General features: G+C 41.3%; 1 protein-coding gene across 2 annotated transcripts in view; it reads right to left on the bottom strand.

The window, feature by feature from the left end:
* Positions 1-19,025, bottom strand: part of ZBTB7C (zinc finger and BTB domain containing 7C) — a 525,518-nt gene that overhangs the window by 140,510 nt on the left and 365,983 nt on the right. Inside the window, exon 1 of one of the 2 annotated variants that reach the window (XM_020985798.2) lies at positions 16,545-16,828. The exons of the other annotated variant lie outside the window; for it this stretch is intronic. The gene's annotated coding sequence lies outside the window, so the exon portion shown is untranslated. Of the gene's footprint in view, positions 1-16,544; positions 16,829-19,025 lie in introns of those variants that run through there. 2 annotated transcript variants of the gene reach the window in all.

The raw sequence follows: 19,025 nt of genomic DNA, 5'->3' as shown, positions 1-19,025 counted from the left end.
AAACAAAATGTATATGGGATAAGTTGGAAATTTCACAGAGAAAACCCTTTAGATTAAGGAGGACTGGGAAAGACTTCTAGCAGAAGGTAGGACTTTAGTCGAGACTTGACGGAAGCCAGGGAAGCTAGGAGGCGAATATTATTACCATACAGCCCAAGTTTCCAATTTGTGGGTTGGATACTTAGCTGGTATATCCTGCTGGACTCTTTTGGAAGTTTACGTGGATGGAGGAAAAAATCTCATCTTTCCCCATGGAAATAGGTTGCCTATATGCCTCGGGGGGAACACAGGGATACTATGATCCTCTAGAAAGGCCCCTGATAAGGGAATATGGTTGTAAATCTACCTCTACAACTTTTAAGTATAGTAGTCATCAGCACTCAGACCACCCACTCTGTTCCAGAGATTTTCTGCAGTAGGAATCAGCTGGACTAGTCACAGCTATAGCTGCCAGCAGTCCAAAAGCATAGGCAGAGACGAAAGAATAAAGGGAGAGGAAGAAAAGGAATGGGAAGAAGAGGTAAGATGGAAAGAAATAAAGGAGAGGGCAAAAGAAAAGCAAAAGAGATGCATGTGGTAGTTATCATGAGGTGTCAGTAGCTTCACATTCGCACAGTAATTCATGATTTTGGTGCAGCGGAAAGAGCAGTGCTATCAGAGGATTTGGGTTCAAACTGCAGATCGATCTCTCTTTCTTGTGACTTGCTCAAAGTCGCCAAGGTGAAACCTGAATTCAAACCTGGGCATCTTAATGCCGAGCTCAGTCATCTTTCCATCATACTCTGCTGCCTCTAGGGTAACCAACGTTGTCCTAGGCACTTTCCACAATATTAACCCATTGCACCTATAAAGCCTTATTTTCTACTTCTCTCCAATATGTACTATCCCCCCAAATACACCACAAACATTACTACCTGGGCTCATACTGCACACCCTGCGCATAATGCCCTTTCTCCTCCCTACTGATCCTAATTCTAGTCATTCTTCAAGCCCCAGCTTGAATCTCACCTCTTCCATGAAGCCTTCCATGAATTCCTCAGCTCAGAGTGACATCTCCATTTTCTGAACTCCAATATAACTTACTCTAGTACCCTAGTTCATACTTGGCTACATAATCCATCTTATGTTTTTCTCCAACAGCTTGTGGGATGGCCCCACTCTTGCTGGAAGGGCAGGTTCCTAGGCCTCCGGTCCTCATCTGTTAAAACAGAGGGTTGGATTAGGTGACTTCTAAAGTCCTTTCTGGCTCTAAGCTGGGATCCTATGATCCATGGGAAGGTGGCCCCACCATCTTCATGGAATCTAAGCTATGAGGTATGCACCTATTATTATTATTATTTTTTGGCAAGGCAATCGGGATTAATCGACTTGCCCAAGGTCACACAGCTAGTAACGGTCAATTGAATTTGACTCAGGTCTTCCTGTCTCTAGGGCTGGTGCTCTGTCCACTTCGACACCTAGCTGCCCCTATTATTTTAAAATCAAGATTTTGGGATTGTAATAAACATACTATTAGCTTCTTTAGCAATCTACAGAAAAATGATACCAAAGACTTAGACCCGAGCCTGTGGTCCTGCCTTGGAACTCACCAAATCCTGCCTTGAGCTTTCCCAAACATCATTGCTCTGTCCAATGCTTCTCAACCTTTTCCAGTCTTTCACACTTGTATGTGACTTTGTTGAAAAGTGTGTGCAGTACTTAAATGGAGTGATGAGGGGAACACTCTATCCTTTTATCCCCAGCTTTCTCTTGACATATGTACTGTCAAGTACAATGTATGCACATGAGTTCCTTCCTTACAGCCATCCTCCCTCTTCTCTCCACCACAGTCAGCACAACTTCATCCCTCCTCCCAGGGTGTTTTACACACACAAAAGGAATCAATAGGCTGCCTGAGTAATATGATGTAAGGCTAGTCTGGAAGACTGTTCCTACCCCAAATTATCTCCAACAATTCAATGCCTCCTACTTAAGTCTTGGAATTCCAGCTTTAGAATTTCTGGATTAGTAAATCTTCTCTTTTAAAACCTGGAAGGGCTAAAGTAGAACCCTCAGTCCATAGCCAGCCAGGAGATTCAGAATGCTTTCTTCTTAACACCTACCTACCTGAGGTCTATAGCCCAGAGAGAATGAATGGGAGATTTGATATGAGAGTGAGGAAACTGTGGAGTTTGGCACATCTGGGGAAAGCAGGCCTGAGACCTGGGTTGGATGTATTTGTCTGCCCTGGGCTTCAGGCTAGTGCTTAGGCCAACAGGAACACCCAGGCTACCTGGGGAGTGGGGATTTTGACATGAAGTGCCAGAAGATAGTGTAAAGACCAGAGAAGAAGGTAGGAACTAAAGATAAATTTGGTCAGCCTTTCGATTTTCTGGCAGCTCATCTGTATTGTTAAGGTCCAAAACTGGCAAAGGGAAATGAGTAAGGAAAAGGGAGTGAATGAAATACAAATACATGTGGAATGGCTTGGGGTCTCTTTAAGGTGTCCAGATACTCTGGTTGGTAAACAGGGCTTCAGACAATAGGGATCCCAAAGCATGGGATGGTTTTTAGGACATATACACACAAATAGATACCTGCACCTCCTTCCACCCACAGGGGTAAAAACAGCCCTTAAGAAAAGACAGTAACATACAAAATGTTGCTCTAAACTTGCTCCTTTAAAAGCTGCTAAGTGAGAAGGAATCATTGACAGGACCAAGGCAAATCAAGCCCACTCTTTTATTTGCTACCTCTACCCTTCTAGAATTTCAACTCTTCTGCAGGCCCAGGCCACTGAGGCATTCATTCCTATTCAATTGGACTTTCACTGCTCTTCCTTTTAAAAAAGTGGTTTTTTTCTTCAATGCAAACTATAGCAGCAGCTCTAATATAATCAGTGCCTATTCACTGGGAAATGAAAGGTGCTAAGTTCATTCGAGGCCCTGCCTCCTGTTTCATCACCTGCCTTTTCTCTTGTTGGAAGGCAGAAATGCAACCCTTCCCCTCACCCCACCCCACTTCATTCTCTCTAATAGCTTTAATAAACTATTATTTCAGCCCTCAAAACACAGCTGTATTGTGAATTGTCCAGCAAGTATTATGGGAAGCAGCCAAAGGGCTGGGAGCTGAGAGCTAGTATCTGAATTAAGCCCTACCTTTCCCACTCCACCCTTCTCCAGGCACTAGGTGGAAGCCAGGGAGGAAAAAGGGCAGAAGGGAAAGACAAAGATTCACTCCAGGACCAAGGACCACATTGAAAAACCAACAATGGGTTCCTCCTCCAGAAGGTGGAATTACTGAAAGGGCTGGCCTTCCAAACTGAGGCTGCCTCTAGGGTATAATTTTAGGGATCCAGAGAAGAATCCTTTCATAAGATCATGGATTTCAAGCTGGAAAAAGAAAACCACTGAGGTTCTCTACTCCTTTCTCCCCCAAACCCAAAACCCTCCAACCCCAAAACAAACAAACGAAAAGAACCCAGCAAACAAAACAAATGCTTCCCTGTTTAGCTCCCTCATTACTCAAATTTCAACCCTAGAGATTCACTCTTTTGGCCTCCAGGATTGTCTCACTATAATTTCCTCCTCTCTTTCACCCTATTATCCTAGGAATCCTTCATTATGCTTGTATGGAGGCAGGATAGCACGTATAGAGGAAAGAAAAAATTGGAGTAGGAGGACCTGCAATTTTGTCCTGACACTTAGCCTCTGTTCTCTTTTCTGTAAAATGGATATAATACTTCACAGAATCACAAAAGCTAACAGTTGGAAGCAAGCTCAGAGACCAACATATCTGGATAAGAACACTGCCCTATAGCATCCCTAGCAAAGAATTATCCATCCTTTTCTTGAAGTCCTTTAGGGAAGGGGAACTATTCCCTCCCTTCTAAGTCAGTCTATAAGTCCACTTTGGTCAAAAGAGCCCTGAACTTAGGCTCAGAAGACACAAACAGGTTCAAGATCTATACCAGTTTCCTCACCTGGAAAATGAGAATATTAATACATATCTTGCCTACCTCCAAGGTTCTTATGCACAGTGCCTGGAATGTAGTAAGCACTTGATAAATGTTTATTGACCAAAGGAGACAATGTTTTTAAAGAACTATTTAATTGTAAGATATTATTGTATAAGAAATGATGAGCTGGGGGCAGCTAGGTGGTGCAGGAGATAGAGTACCAGCCCTGGATTCAAGAAGATCCGAGTTCAAATGTGGCCTCAGACACATAACACTTACTAGCTGTGTGACCCTGGGCACTTAACCCCATTGCCTAGCTGTAAAAAAAAAAAAAGTGATGAGCTTGTTGATTTTAGAAAAACTTGGATATATTTGCACAAAATAATGGCGAGAATGAACCGGATGAACATTGTACATAGTAACACCAATATTGTTTTAAGAACATTGAGTGACCAAGTCATTTTGACTATCACAAATACCCAAATTAACTACAAAGAACATATGAAAGAAGACACTGTATCCAGAGAAAGAACTGATAAATAGATGTATAAAATTTTACATATGTATGTATATATACACATATATTTGTGTCTAATGGTAGTCATTTCTAGGGTGGGGAGGAGGAAAGAAAAAAGGGAAAAAAGAGATTTACATGATAACTATTACATATTTAAAAGTAACAGCAAGTTGTACATAATAGATTTTCAGTTTCACATACAATCATCTTTTTTATTCTACTAGGTTATGGAAATGCTTGTTTTATTTCATAAATTAAAAATTAAACAAAAATTTTTTAAAAAGATGTATGGTGGAAAATGGGCTGGACTGAGAGACTTAGTTCAAGTCTCACCTCTGGTGTTTACTATCTTTTTTGACCAAAGTCCCTAAACCTTGAGTCTCAGCTTCTTCATCTGTGAAATGGGGATAATAATATTTCCTCCCTACCACCCAGGGCTGTGATAATAATAATAAAAATGTGGTAATGTGAAATGCCACATATGTATCTTTTATTATTATTACTAGGAAAATTTTCAAATCTAAATTTGCCCCTTTGCAAGTTCTACCCAATGCTTCTAGCTCTTCCCTATAAATTATAAATCAAATCTACCTCTGAAATGATGGCCTTTGTAATACTTTGAGATAGTTATAACTTTCCTCTCCAAGTGTTCTCTCCAAAACAAAACATCCCCAGGTCCTTCCACTGTCTGTCATGTGGCTTGACCTCAAGGTCCTTCACAGTCTCATTTGCCTTCCTTCAGATGTTTTCTAGCTTGCTAATGTGCTTCCTACAATGTGGTCCCCAGAACATTCAAGGAAAGTGTTTGGGACACCACTATGTCACACAAACATGAGCACAAGGACCCTATGTCATGCTATGAAACCTTGTATATTCTACTGAACTTTAGCAAGGTGGAAATCTGACTCAGGGCTTCTATGAAATCTAGAAAGCAAGCCCTTAATAAATACCAACTGAACTTTCCCTGTGATCTCAAGATGTGGGGGAAATGATAGTGTAGTTGGGAGGATCCAGAATTGGGCAGCTACGTGGCACAGTGCATAAAGCACCCAGGTCTGGAGTTAGGAAGAGTTCAAATCTAACCTCAGGATTTATTAGCTGTGTGACCCTGGGCAAGTCATGTAACTGTTTGCCTCAGTTTCCTCATCTGTAAAATGAGCTGGAGAAGGAAATGGCAAACCACTCTGGTATCTTTGCTAAGAAAACCCTAAATGGGGTCATGAAGAGTCAGACATGACTGAACATCAACAAATCGGGTGAAACCTACTCTAAGGAGACCACATTTGGCACCATCTTTTAAGACTGACACTAACAAGCTGGAGAGATTACAGAGGGAGGGGGACCAGGATGGAAAATGGCCTCAAGACTGTGCCATGTCACATGAGGATCAGCTGAAGGTCCTAGGAATACTTTCCCTAGAAAAAAGAAGATTTGGGTGGATTGGTGGGAGATATACAAGCTGTATTCACACATGTTAAAGGCTGACAATTAGAAGAGGAACTTGACCCAAGAAGGAAGCTTGGAGAATAATGGGAAGAAGTTCCAGAGAAGCAGATTGAGGCTTATAGCAATAGATTTAGAGCAGGAAGGAGGTCTGAGAGATCACAGGCTCATAGATGTAGAGTTAGAAGGGAACTCATTTGCCTAATCCAAACTTCTCATTTTATTGAGGTTAAGGGAGGCAAAGTAATTTATTCAAGGCTACACAGGTAGTGGTGCAGTGGGGTGGAGAAACAGTGTTTGCACTAGAATCTCTGATTCCAGAGTCAGCATTCTTTCCACTACCCCATATTTCAACTCCTTAATTTTATACAGGGAACTGAGACCCAGAGGGGTCAAGTGATTCTCCCATTGTCCCATAAGCAATAAATGGCAGAGCTGAGATTGGAACCCAGGTCTTCTGACTCAAAATCTGGTGCTCTCTTCCCTCTGCCACCCTGCTTAAGTAAAGCCTTTTAGTAAGTGTTGCTGTTGCTGCTCAGTCATTTCAGTCATGTCAGACTCTTCATGACCCCATTTGGGGTTTTCTTCGCAAAAAATACTGAAATAGTTTACCATTTCCTTCTCCAGCTCATTTTACAGATGAGGAAACTGAGGCAAACAGGATGAAATGATTTGCCCAGGGTCACACAGCTAGTAAGCGTCTGAGGATGGATTTGAATTCAGGTCTTCCTGACTCCAGGCCCTGTACTTTATCCATAGCACCATCTAGCTGCCTCTTTTAGCAATTAGAGCTGTCCAAAAGTCTAGAATTGAGCTGTCTAGGAGGTAGGAAGTGGTTTCCCCTCAGTATCTCAAATAAAGGGCAGATAAATACTTGGAGATGTGGTCAAGGGGATTCTTGTTCACATACAGGTTTGATGGTTTCTGAAGTTTCTTTTTTTAAAAAACTCTGAGATTCTATGATTCTGTTTGTTGGAAAAGATCTTATAGCTAACATTTATATAGCACTATGTGTCAGGGACTGTGCTAAGCAATGTACAAATATCTCATTTAAGGAAGTATAATATTTGAGGAGGAGAAAATGGTAATTTTAGCAAGCTGCAACTCTGCACTGATCCCAAGACAACTACAAATTTAGATAAATTCCTAAAATGAACTTTCCTTGTAATTCTCTTCTTTCTTCAAAGGTTAAGTGCTTATTCCCAAGCAACTTTCTTGACCTACCCTATTCCCCAACCAATCTCTGTCTATCTGGGGCACCATTTAGCTGGGGTCTGGCTAATAGAAGTTTTCCTCTGTTAGATTCAAGGTTTTGCTCTGTCCCCAGCTTCAGGGCTGGGGACATGGTAGGGGAGTGGGGCTGGGGCAGGGGTAAGTCTTCATAGTGATCTATTAACCAACATCTTTCCAATAATTTCCACTATCAACTCATCAAAAACATGAACAAACCAGCCATTGCCAACAGCACTGTTATCTCAGAAGCAACCCTTTCAGGACCATCATCTTGGAACTGATTGGCAAAAGCTTGCCAGAGCAACCCAGAAGTCCTAGTCTATCTAAATTATCTTACAGGGCAAGAACATGAGCAAGAAAGAGAAGGGGGGGGAAGGGGAGTGGAGAAGGAAAAGGCAAGAGAGAGAAGGAAGGAGAAAAGCCTATGTTCCCATGAATATCTACATCAGAATTGTCCTAGAGTTAAAGGAAATCATTTAGAAAAGTCTTATTTATATTTGTATCTGATTTGCATTTAACTTGCCTAGGTCAATGTCAACCACATAATGGATCTGTCAAAAAAAGACTTTCAAGGTAAAATCTTAACATTCTTCCTTCTCCAACGAATCATTATGACTTGCAAGTGACCCTGGGTTACTGAAGGCCATGCTCTGGAAGGTCCAACCTAGCTTTGAGTACTGACCCCTTGGCAGATTGTATGCCTGTCATCCAAGGATCAGCTAAATGAAGGTCCAAGGAGCTCCTCACTAGAAGGCAGGCCACAATGTCAAATCATTTTTGGCCACAGCAGCCCACAGAGATAACTTTCTAAGGTGAGGAAACATTTTAATCTGCCAGTGGAAGCAACACCTATGCTAAGGGCATAAATTCTTTAAGTGTTCTTTCAAGGTCCCACATTTCCCAAATATTCACCACAGCACTATTTATAATAGCAGAAGGGTAGGGCCCAATGACTGAGCGGTGGACAAATGAATTATTCTATATGGATGTAATGGAATATTATTGTGCCTAAGGGATGACAAATATGAAGATTTCAAACAAACCTGGAAAGAATGTATGACCTGTTGCAGAGTGAAGAAGGCAGGACCAAAAGAACAACATGCACATGACTGTAAAAGTGCGAACGAAGAAAACACTAAAAGGCATCAAGAGGCAGGGAGACATAGGAGATGGACCATCCTGGGTTCAAACCCTGTTTCAATCATGTACCAGCTGTGTGATCCTGGGCACTTAACCTCTCTGGACCTCATCTATAAAATGTGGGGACTGGACTGGATGACCTCTAACCTCTCTTCTTGCTCCAAATCTTGGATTGTATGATCCTAACAAGATTCATGTTAAATACAAAGGACAATGTTGATTCCAAAATACTAAACTTCAATTTAGCACACATCTTTTCTGTTAAAAAAAAAAAAACATGGTCAAATATAAAAGCAGAAAGAGACATGAATTGTCGGTCTACATTAGATCATCTCACAACTTTTTTATGGGAAGATGCTATTGGAAAGGATGCATTTCTTGAGAAGTGACTGATGGGTTGAAACAAAAGAGATAAATAAATCTTGTGGCAAAGGAAGACCATCACTCTCCCACTTAAATGGACCAGGGAATGGATTCTAAGCAGACAAATGGCTTGATTCTCACAACAGAGAACACAATTCTGTTTGATTCAACAAACATCATTAAGGGCTATGTTCCAGACACTGGAGATACAATTTTTTTTAAAAAAGACAGTTTCTGCTCTCAAGAAACTTACTCTAAGGGGCAGAATCTGGAATAAGTAGAAGAAAAAAAAAGGTAAAATCTTCCAGAGAGAAAAGAGAGACAAAATGGAGAGATCAAAACTAATAGCTCTGGGAAAACAGGAAGAGAGAGAGATTACTTTGCACTGGAGGAGATCAGAGAAGGCCAATACCTCCAACAACTAGAGCAAGAAGCACCAGCATTGTTACATAGGAAAAACCCCACCAACTGCTGCTTGGTCACATAGAAATGAGAGAGAATGTATCTGGGAAGGTATGAGATTTGCCCTATTTAATTCCACAGGTATATATTAGGTACCTTCTATCTGAAGAACACTGTACTAGGGGTTGAGGGAAATATAACACTTTGTTAATAGATACAAGTGCTGCCTTCAGTGAGCTTACAGTCTCCTTCTTCCTAATCTCTCTATTTCTGTTGAAAGCACCACAATCTTTCCTACTTTTGGGCATTTGAAAGCTGTCATCCATACCTGGGATGTATCCCCTCTTCACCTCTGCCATATAGAATGTCTATCTTCCTTCAAAACTCTCAGGTACCACCTCCAACAGCAACAGGATCTCTTTGGCAGTTTGGTGAGTCTATGGACCCTTCTCAGAATAATATTCATAAATGAATAAAATAAAATACATAGGATTACAAAGGAAACCAATTATATTAAAATATAGTCATCAATTTATTTACTTATTTATTTATTTAAAAAGTTCACAGACTCAAGGTTGAGCCCCTAACCAACAGGATGACTGTACTAACCACTCTCCTTTCCTCCCAGAAACCAGTGCCTTCCCTCTAGAAACTTTTTGTCCATTGTGCATATTCTGTTTCCCTCCAATAGAAAATAGAGATTCTATTGGAGAGAATGCATAAAACTGCATGTCATGTGAGGCCAGAAGAAGATAAGAATCAAGGAAGCCTTCACAGAGGAAGTAGCATTTGAGGTGCATAAGTAAGATTTTATAGGTAAAGATGATAAAAGAAAGACACTATAGGCTCACACAAAGGCAGTGTGAGGAAAATAATCAGAGATGAAAATAGCAATTTAGCAGGAGTGTCAAGTACATGGCTGAAAGGTAGGGTGGTACCATATTGTGGAAGGTCTTTTAGGGACAAAGGGATTTGAATCTTATTCTGTGGGTAAAGGGGAACCATTAAAGGGTTTTGAGGTGAGAAGTGATGATCAGTCCTATACAAAAGGAAGAGTGATCTATCGGTGTTATCAAGAATGGGTTGAAGAAGAGAGAGATTAAAGGTGGAAGTCTTAGTTGGGCAGCTACTGCAATAGTCCAGGTCCATGGTAATGAACTAGGGCTCATAGAAGAGGAGAAGAATAGAGAGCAGGGGATTGACTTGAGAGGGTTGGTTTTTTTTGTTGGTTTTTTTTTGAGGCAGCAACCAATTGATTCACCCTTCACCTCTTTTCCAGTAAGAGCAAGGTGTAGTGGAGACAGACTTTGGAGACAGGGTTGAATCCTGGCCCTACCACCTATGAAACCTTTTAGAGTCATGTAATTTTTCTCTGTCTGAGTTTCCTCATCTATAAAATGAGCTTAATGATTCAGTCCATTCCCATAACCATTTATTAAGTGCCTACTATTTGCAAAGTACTAGCTAGGTCCTGGGGATACCAGAAAACAATTGAAATAACTCCTGTCCTGCAGGTGCTTACTTCCTACTGGGGAGATAGAACACATAAACACACAAGTACGTATGCAACAATTTGGGATGGGAGAAAACACTGAGAAGTAGGGGAATTCGGTAAGAGATGACTCACTGACAAAAGCTGACCCTTGAATGAAACTAAGGCATCTAAGAGATAGATGTGAGGAAGGTATGTATTCGACAGCTTTGGAAGGTATAAGGCAGCCTGGACAAGGGCCCAGAAATAAGAGATGCAATTTCAAATTCAGGAACAGCAAACAGGATAGTTTGACTTGAACCTAAAATACATGTAGGAAAATAAAATGAATTAAGCCTAGAAAGGAAGATTGGAGCTGGTAAGGCCCCACTCAGCCTTAAATTTGATCTTTTAATACCAAAGTTTCAAATATGGGCCAAGTGGTGGTGCCATAGACAATAATAATAATGATAATAATAATAAATTCAAGTGTAACAGGTTTAATGGGAATGATAATAAGCTCAGCTTGGGACATTTTGAGTTTCAGATGCTGGTAGGATGTCCTGTTGGAGGTGTCCTGTGGAGCAGGAGCTTTGGAGCTCAGGGGTGAAATCAGGGCTAGAGATTTAGATTTGGGAGCAGCTGTATCAAAGACGATAACTGAAGCATGTTTTTCTTCTTTTTATGAACTCTAAGAGCACATTAAGAAAGGGATAAAGAGCAAGACTTCAGAAAAGGGAAAAGGATAGTTAAAAAATTCCATGCCCAATTCTACAACAAAGTAAAATCCATTTTACAATCTAGTTTTAGGAATAAAGCATTCATCTGTTGAAGATAAACATTCCTTTCAATTATTTATTATACTCTAGTTAAATTAAGTCTACATGATATTGCAATAGCATTATTTTTTATCAAGTAGTAACATCCAAGACTCAGGTTTGAATCCTGCCTGAGACATTTACTGGCCATCTGGTCTTGGGCAAATCATTTAATTTCTCTGTATCTGAGTTTCCTCATCTGTAAAGTGGGGACAATAATAATGCACGGTTACTGTAAGGATTTATTATCACTACTATTATTTCCTTTTCTTTCTTAATATTTTCTCTCACTTGTGCCAAGTCATAAGAAGGCTAACAAACCATGAAAAGAAAAAAAAACTGAAAAGAGAAACACACATACACAACTCCATGGTAGTTGGTATGAGGCAGGCAGCTTCAGAAAGGAAAAACACAATCTCTGACTAATATGAAGGAGACTCCAAATTGCTTTTGGCAGAAATCTCTCAACCCCAGATTCCCCTCCCTCTATTCATCCCTGCAGTTCCCAACCAAAAGAAAATAAACTGTACAGCCATCTCACTGGCCCAACCTGTACTATTGGGTGGCTGAGGGAGGACAGGGCAAACAAACAGTGGTGTACCATTATACACCTGTGTAATTAGTGTAAATACCAACAAAGATCCTGGTGTGGACCACCTTTATCTCCATGATCATATGAATTTTATAAAGCACCCCCTTTTTTCCCCAACACCACTGAATTTAAATAAAGTGTGATAATCTCCTGATCTCAAATACAGGAGAAAAAAATTTTCTCTAATCCTAGTCTGCTGATGGCCCAGGTGAAGGAAAACCCACAAACTCCACTTGATATGACACTCACCTCTCAAGAAAAGATTTATCGGGACACATTTCTCAAGGAAAAAAAAAATTTTAGAGGCAATTATCTTAAATCTATTATGCTGCTCAAGATAGAAAGAGAATTAAATAGCCCAAATGGCCCTGAATATTTATTGCTGCTCTGCATGTCTTTTAAAAAATCAGTCCAACATCATTTTATTTGAACAGATATAAAGAGCCAACTAAAATAGAGAGAGGCTAGAGCTTCAGGATTTGCCTTGTCTCAGCTTCTACTCAAATGGACTGTGGCCATTCAGTCCGTCAGGACCCTCAGGCTGCTGTGGGCCATCAGCTATGAATTGTTCTAAGCAGCCTAGCTCATTGGAAAGGAACTTGACTATCAGAAGACCTAGGTTCTTAGTCTAGATTTCACCAAATTACCTTCTCTCTAATCACATCTTGCTCTTCCTCCTTCTCCCTCTCTCCCCATCCCCTTCTATAAAATGAGTAGATTGTACTACAGGATTGCTATGATCCTTATGGCTCTAAAAGTCAAATGATTCTACTAACTTCTGCTGCATTGTCATTACAGCAGATACAGCATGCAATAAGTCACTTTCTTAGAAACTGTCAATACTATTCTGCCAGTGGAAGTTATTTTGGGGGGGCTTCTCTTCTCTCCAAAATGGCTTGTGAATTCATAACTTGGCCAGTGATCTCCTTCTTGTTGGCCACTCTTTGAAGACAAAGAAGCTAACAACACAGATAGTATTCTGTGAAGAGGGGCTGAGAACTTTGCCCAGATACCTATCCATCCTCTTCTTCCATCCATCCCATAATTACCCTCAAGATCTTGACTCATCTCTAACTCCACTTTACTCAGGCCACTTCCCTCAGGGGGAATTTCTTCTCTCTCTCCCCAGATCCTAACCATCCTTCAGGGCCCACCTCCACCCCTCATTTTCATGAGGATCACAGATTTAGAGCCAAGAGGGAATTTAGATTTCACATAGTCCAACCTCTTCATTTTATAGATGAGGAAATTTAGGTTTGGGGAGATTAAATGATTTGCCCAAGATCACATAGATAATAAGTGGCAGAGATGATATGTAACTATATACATATATATAGGTAACAGATGTAAAATAAGTTGAATTGGATTTTTTTCTTTAAAATTAATTTTATATCACTGAAATGCCAATTAAAATAATCTCTTGTATTTATCTAGAGTATAAATTTTTTTTACTCAAGAGATTTTGTATTTATCATCTGGGTGAGATAGCTATTTTTAGCCTCATATTACAGATGAGAAAGCTTAGGTACAATGGGGGGAGAGGGGGTGAAAATGGGTTAGGAGGCAATTCAGTGATCTGTATGGTACTTCCCAGCTCTGAAACAGGCTATTTATGAAGTTTGCCAATTTCACCATGAGCTTATTAGTGGTGCCAAAGGTTCCATCTCTGGTAGCTAGATCTATAGCTGTATGATATGGTGTGGTAGAAAGAACACAGGACTGGAAAGCTAGAATCCTGGTTTCTAGATCTGCTTCTACCACTGATTTGCTGTTGTGATCTCAGGCCATCACTTTAACCGTTTGTACCTAAGTGTTCTCATCTTTAATATGGGGCTAAAAAAAAGCTATCTCACCCAGCTGATAGATATAAAATCTCTTGAGGAAAAAAAAATCTTAAATTCTAAATAAATTCAAGAGATTAGTTTAATTATCATTTCAATGACATAAAGTTAATTTTAAAGAAAAAATCCAATTCAACTTATTTTACATCTATTGCCATTGGAATAAATGAATCTCAACTCATAACAGGTTCATAACAACTTGAGTCCCCTTCAACAATCTTTGTTCATCCCTAGCCTATACATTTTCCCTCTCACCCAGAACATGTAGGGCGAACTGTTTTTCAAAGATTCTTCTTTGAACTGTTCCATAAAGGTCTTTCCAGCTTTCTTTATATTCCTCAGATTTATCAATCTTAATTATATTACAAAATTTCATGATATTAATCTAGCACAATTTGCTCAGTCATTCTCTAGTTATTAGACATTTAGGTTGCTTCTAGGTTTTTGCAATTGCAAATAATGCTGCTATAAATATTTTTTAATAGATAGTTCCTTTTTACTCCTTTTTGACATTTAAGAGCATGTTCTCAGTACTGAGATTACTGAGTCAAAGTATGATTATTTTGGGTATTTTCTGAAAATTGTAATGGATTATGTATCCACTTTTGGGGGGGGTGTGCATGCACACACACACCCACATGCTCCTGTGTTTTCTCAAAGTTAAATCAGTTGAAGAGATTTACCCAGGGAAAGCAGATGCTAGGTGCTTTTCTTAGGCATTTTTCCTAGCTTAGGCCTTTGGAAGGAGCAGAGAGAGAGAGTCAGGGAGGGAGGACAAATATACAGTATCTGGCTTCCACACCCAATGAGGTGAGTTTAGTGGGGTCCACCAAGCCCTTTGGAGAATTTAAGTTTTCCCATTTAGTTGGCTGAAAGTTTCATAAGGAGTTGATGTTGGGGAGGGGGAGGTAGTAGGAGAAACTCGAACTTGGCATTCTTCCCTCTGTCTGCTTCCACAAACGATTCCGACATTTTACCAAGAGAGAAGAGAATCGGATTATTCCAGCCGATTATCATTTTAAAAATACTGAAAGTAGAGGGATTCTAACAGTTCACTGATTAGCCAAATATAAATGGATTGACTACATCCTATCTCGAGAAGGCCTTTTTGTACAGCAGGTGTTAGAAAAGCAGAATTTTCCTCCCCCCCACCCCCATGCCAGTACAGGAGTTTACAATTTAGACTGGGGCACAGAAACACTTTTCACGAAATAAGGGAAGCGTGCTTTTCAAGCAACTTCGTCAACAAGTGCAAAGGATCAGGGAGCAGACCAAGTGCAGGACTCGTTCTGCGAGGCAACGGAGGGGATCTGGAGCCAAGATCCTGGTTCATTTCCTGCTCTTTGCAAGGGCTACGGCTCAGACTCAGAAATAGCATTCTGCTTTCCCCGCAGATTTCAGCCCTCAAGGAATTTCGGATTTACTCCACTCAAACTTTAGGGAAACAGAGAATGCATTTCAGCCTGGTCTACGGATGGAGTGAACACCCAGTTAACCCAGCCAGAGGCATCCCAAGGCCGGCATCTCAAGCACTCCAGCCGAGTCAAGCTATTCCTACAGCCAAGGACAAAGTCTTTCGACAGCCACAATTGCATAGTTCTCTACACACCCAAACCACAGCAGTGCGAAGACAGAAATCTGCATGGCATCTTCGGGAACGCGACCCTCTGTCTGGCCTGTCTCCCCCCCTCTCACAAAGAGAGAGAGCCCACCCAGCCTCCCCCCGGCAGAGTCAAGGGTCACTCCGGGATAGAGCAAGCAGGGAGGACCTCCTAGCTCCACATCCTTGCCTAAACTCCAGAGAGAACACAGTGGAGATAGAGACTGCAGCCTCTGCCTTCCCTTTCCCTTGTTAATTTGTAGCACAGCTTTGGGGGCTGCTGAAGGACCTGGGTAGCTTTTTCCGCAACCTGTAGAGTACAGCAGCAACTAACGACGCCCTTCCTCTCAGTAGCCGAACTAAGGCTCGCGTGAAACCCGCAGAACCTTTTAACTAAAGCTTTCAATGCCCCTTCCACCCGCCCCCCCCCCCCAGATTCGGCAAGGATTGGTTACGGCTGTAGCTGGTTAAAGTTTCGTATCTGGTAATGAATGGAGGTGGAAAGAGGACTTAAACTAACCATATGCGTTAATTATATGCGTTAATTAACCTATTTCTTTTAATCACCTAAAAGGCTTCAATGCAGTTTCTCCCCTCCACCCCCATACCTCCACCCCCCAAATAAGATGATAGAGCCCGTCTCTGGAAGGAGTGAATGTGAGACTGGTTTGGGTTTTTTTCCCCCCCGATTCACTGTTGACTCCAACCTGCCTTTTTTGGAGGGAGGAGGTGGCGAGGAGTAGATTGGAGTGGAGACGTTCTGTGTGATCCGCCTAGGGATTTCAAATCCCCCGTTTTGCAGGCTGGGCAATGAAGGGAGCAGCGGCGGGGATGGGATCCGATACGAATTCGTGCTAACCCAGCCTAGCGAGCTATGTATGACAGAGAATGCTGCAAGAAGACAGACTCCGCTGTCCAAGAAGACAGACTCCGCGGTCCCGACTTCCCTTACCCACTTCGCCCCACTCTTTTCCCCTTCCCGCAAGAGAAAAGGATCACTTTATGAAGAGAAAACGCCTCTTCTACCCAGGCGCTATGAAATCCTGCCCAGCACCACCAGCAGAAACTTTCGCAAACAAACCGTTTGCCTTTCCTCTTTACTATTTCCCCCATCGGTTCCCCTTTCCTGACTCCCTCCTCTTAATCCTCAATAGAGATCGGGAGAAAAGATTGCGATGCTAACCCACCTTGCTGTCCCTTCGGTCTCCTCTCTCCAGCCCGGCTCCTATCATAAAAGCCACCAGTGTCGCTTTATAGGAATTAAAGTGGAAAAGTAGCTCATGGGTGCCTGCAGCCGACAGGAGGTTGTCATTGATTTGTGTGAAGCAAGCTAAGCCATTCCAGGAGTGGTTCTGAGAATGCACTCCCACCCCTCCCTCTAAACCAAAAGTATTTGGCAGTCAGCCGCTTGCGTCCACCTGTACTATTAAGCTCTGAGCACCATGTGGGACAAGTACCAATTTTACCAGTAGCTTTTCATGCTTCACTTTATAACAGGCAAATTAAATTCCTTTGAAAGAGAAAGGCAGAAAAAAAAGCAGTGTTAAGGTTTTTTTTTTAATTTCTCCTCCCTTTTCCCCTGGGTGTCTCTCTCTCTCCTCCAACATATCACAAAATGCTTTATACCATTTATCAGGAATCCCGGGTGGCTTTTTTTTTATTATTGTTTTATTCACTTGTATGTATCCTTCACTTTTAAAAGGCAATTTTATTTCCATTTTCCTGAAACTTGAGTCCAATAAAATTACTAGAATTACATGTTTTCTCCTTAAAGGACCTGGGCATAACTTAACCAATTAAAAGCAGCCCAATTCTTACTCACAAGGCAAAAGGAGGGGAACAGGGGAGGGAAGCACAGTAACTATAGCTTTCTTCCAACAAAATCCAGGTGGAGGATTAGGAACATCCCCAGGTGGGGTTATAAGGTGAAAGCCTGCCTCAGAAACCCCATGGATGCACAGTGACCCCTGAAAACCTCTCTTTTCAGGCCATGACACTAAAGCAGGATTTGGAAACACCTCAAAGAGAATAGACTGGCCTGAACTCTGAATAGGCACTGTGACTTCAGTGGGAGTAAATCCACCTCTAGGGGCACCTCGGGTTTTATATCCAAAATGGAAAGAAAAATCTTTGCTCCCCACCTCTGGGTCAGTCTTTTCTCTGCCCCTCCCTCCAATTTCCCTATTTACTGTCAATAGTACCACCATCCTCCAGTCACCTAAGCTCAACATTTGGGTGATCTTTTGCTCCTCCCTCTCCATTAACTCCCTCCTTCCTTACTTCACTCCCTCCTCCTTCCCTCCCCACACAGAAATACAACTAGGTGCCAAGACCTGTGAATTCAACCTAATCTCTGCCTCCCCCATCCCCCAGAGCACTCTGTTTATACCTCTCTTATACAGTAGTTATATTCCTGTTTGTAGCATAGAATGTAGGCATAACATGAGGACCAGCAAACCTTTGTATACCCACTGCCTGGCTCATGAATTTGAATACTCAAATGCTTGTTGAATTTGTAGAATGGGTCAAATCACTCATCAGGGGGGTGGATGTGGATCCAGCACCCTCTCCAATGCCAAAACCCAGGGACTGGCATTTCAATAGACATAGCGGTCACCACTGCTTGTGACACACATAGCAAGTCAGGGAGACCCCCTGAGATGCTGGGCATCATACAGCTTCTTATTTTTTAGATGTTCTGAGCAGGAACTTGCAGAGCTGGGGTGGTTGTGAGAGATAGCCCAAGGAAAAGGGTAGGGATACACTTGCTCACAGGGGCTTGCTTAACTGATGCTATGGTGGGGTAAGCAGATGACTGTTCTAGCTTGGCACCTGAACAATGCCTCCTGCTCCACGAAGTTTCTTCTCTGATTGTCCAACCCACAATTCAATTTAATTCAACAAGCATTTACCTCAATCAGCATTTTGACCTCTCTTATTCAGTTACATGTTGTTTCATTTTATCTATGCATGTGTCCAAGTGCATGTTTCTGGGAGTGTTCAGAAAATAAGCCTATCAGCTTTTAAGTTTTCTCAAAGTCAGATGCAAATAAAAAAATACACACATGCACACACATATGTATGTGTATGTGTATATGAGTGTATATATGTATGTATATAGATATAGATATAATTAAAAGGAAATGGCATAAGGCCAAGGACAAAACTAGCGAGTTCTAAGTATAGAGGGATAAGTGGCCACCTATGTGATGGTTTATAAATGGCCTCCAGAAGGCTTCCCTGCCCAGAAATTCCTCATCCACCCAAAAAGGAATAGTTAAAAGAAGCTCCGTTACTAGAGTTGGAAAACCTGGGTTCTAGTCCTGTGGGCTTTTCTACTGTGTCGCCTTGAGCAATCACTTCACCTTGCTGGACCTTAATTCCTTAATCTATAAAATGCAGTTCTTGACTTTTTTGTGTGCCCTGGTCCCCTTCTCAGAATAAATTTTTTAAAATGCATAAAACAAAATATATAAGATTACAAAGGAAACAATATATACAATACATTTATAATTACATACAATTATATATGATTACAATACATAATAAATATATTGAAATGGTTATCAAAATACATTTCTTTTTTAAAACAAGCTCACAGAGCCTGGGCGAAGAACCCCTGTTAGTCTATCAATAAATGCTTATTAATCGCCTACTCTGGTTCAGGC

This window comes from Phascolarctos cinereus, unplaced genomic scaffold (genome assembly GCF_003287225.1).
Source record: "Phascolarctos cinereus isolate Bilbo 61053 unplaced genomic scaffold, phaCin_HiC Scaffold_4;HRSCAF=312, whole genome shotgun sequence".
Taxonomy (NCBI): domain Eukaryota; kingdom Metazoa; phylum Chordata; class Mammalia; order Diprotodontia; family Phascolarctidae; genus Phascolarctos; species Phascolarctos cinereus.
The sequence above is the reverse complement of the archived record's forward strand: the minus strand, read 5'-3'. Positions and strand labels throughout refer to the sequence as shown.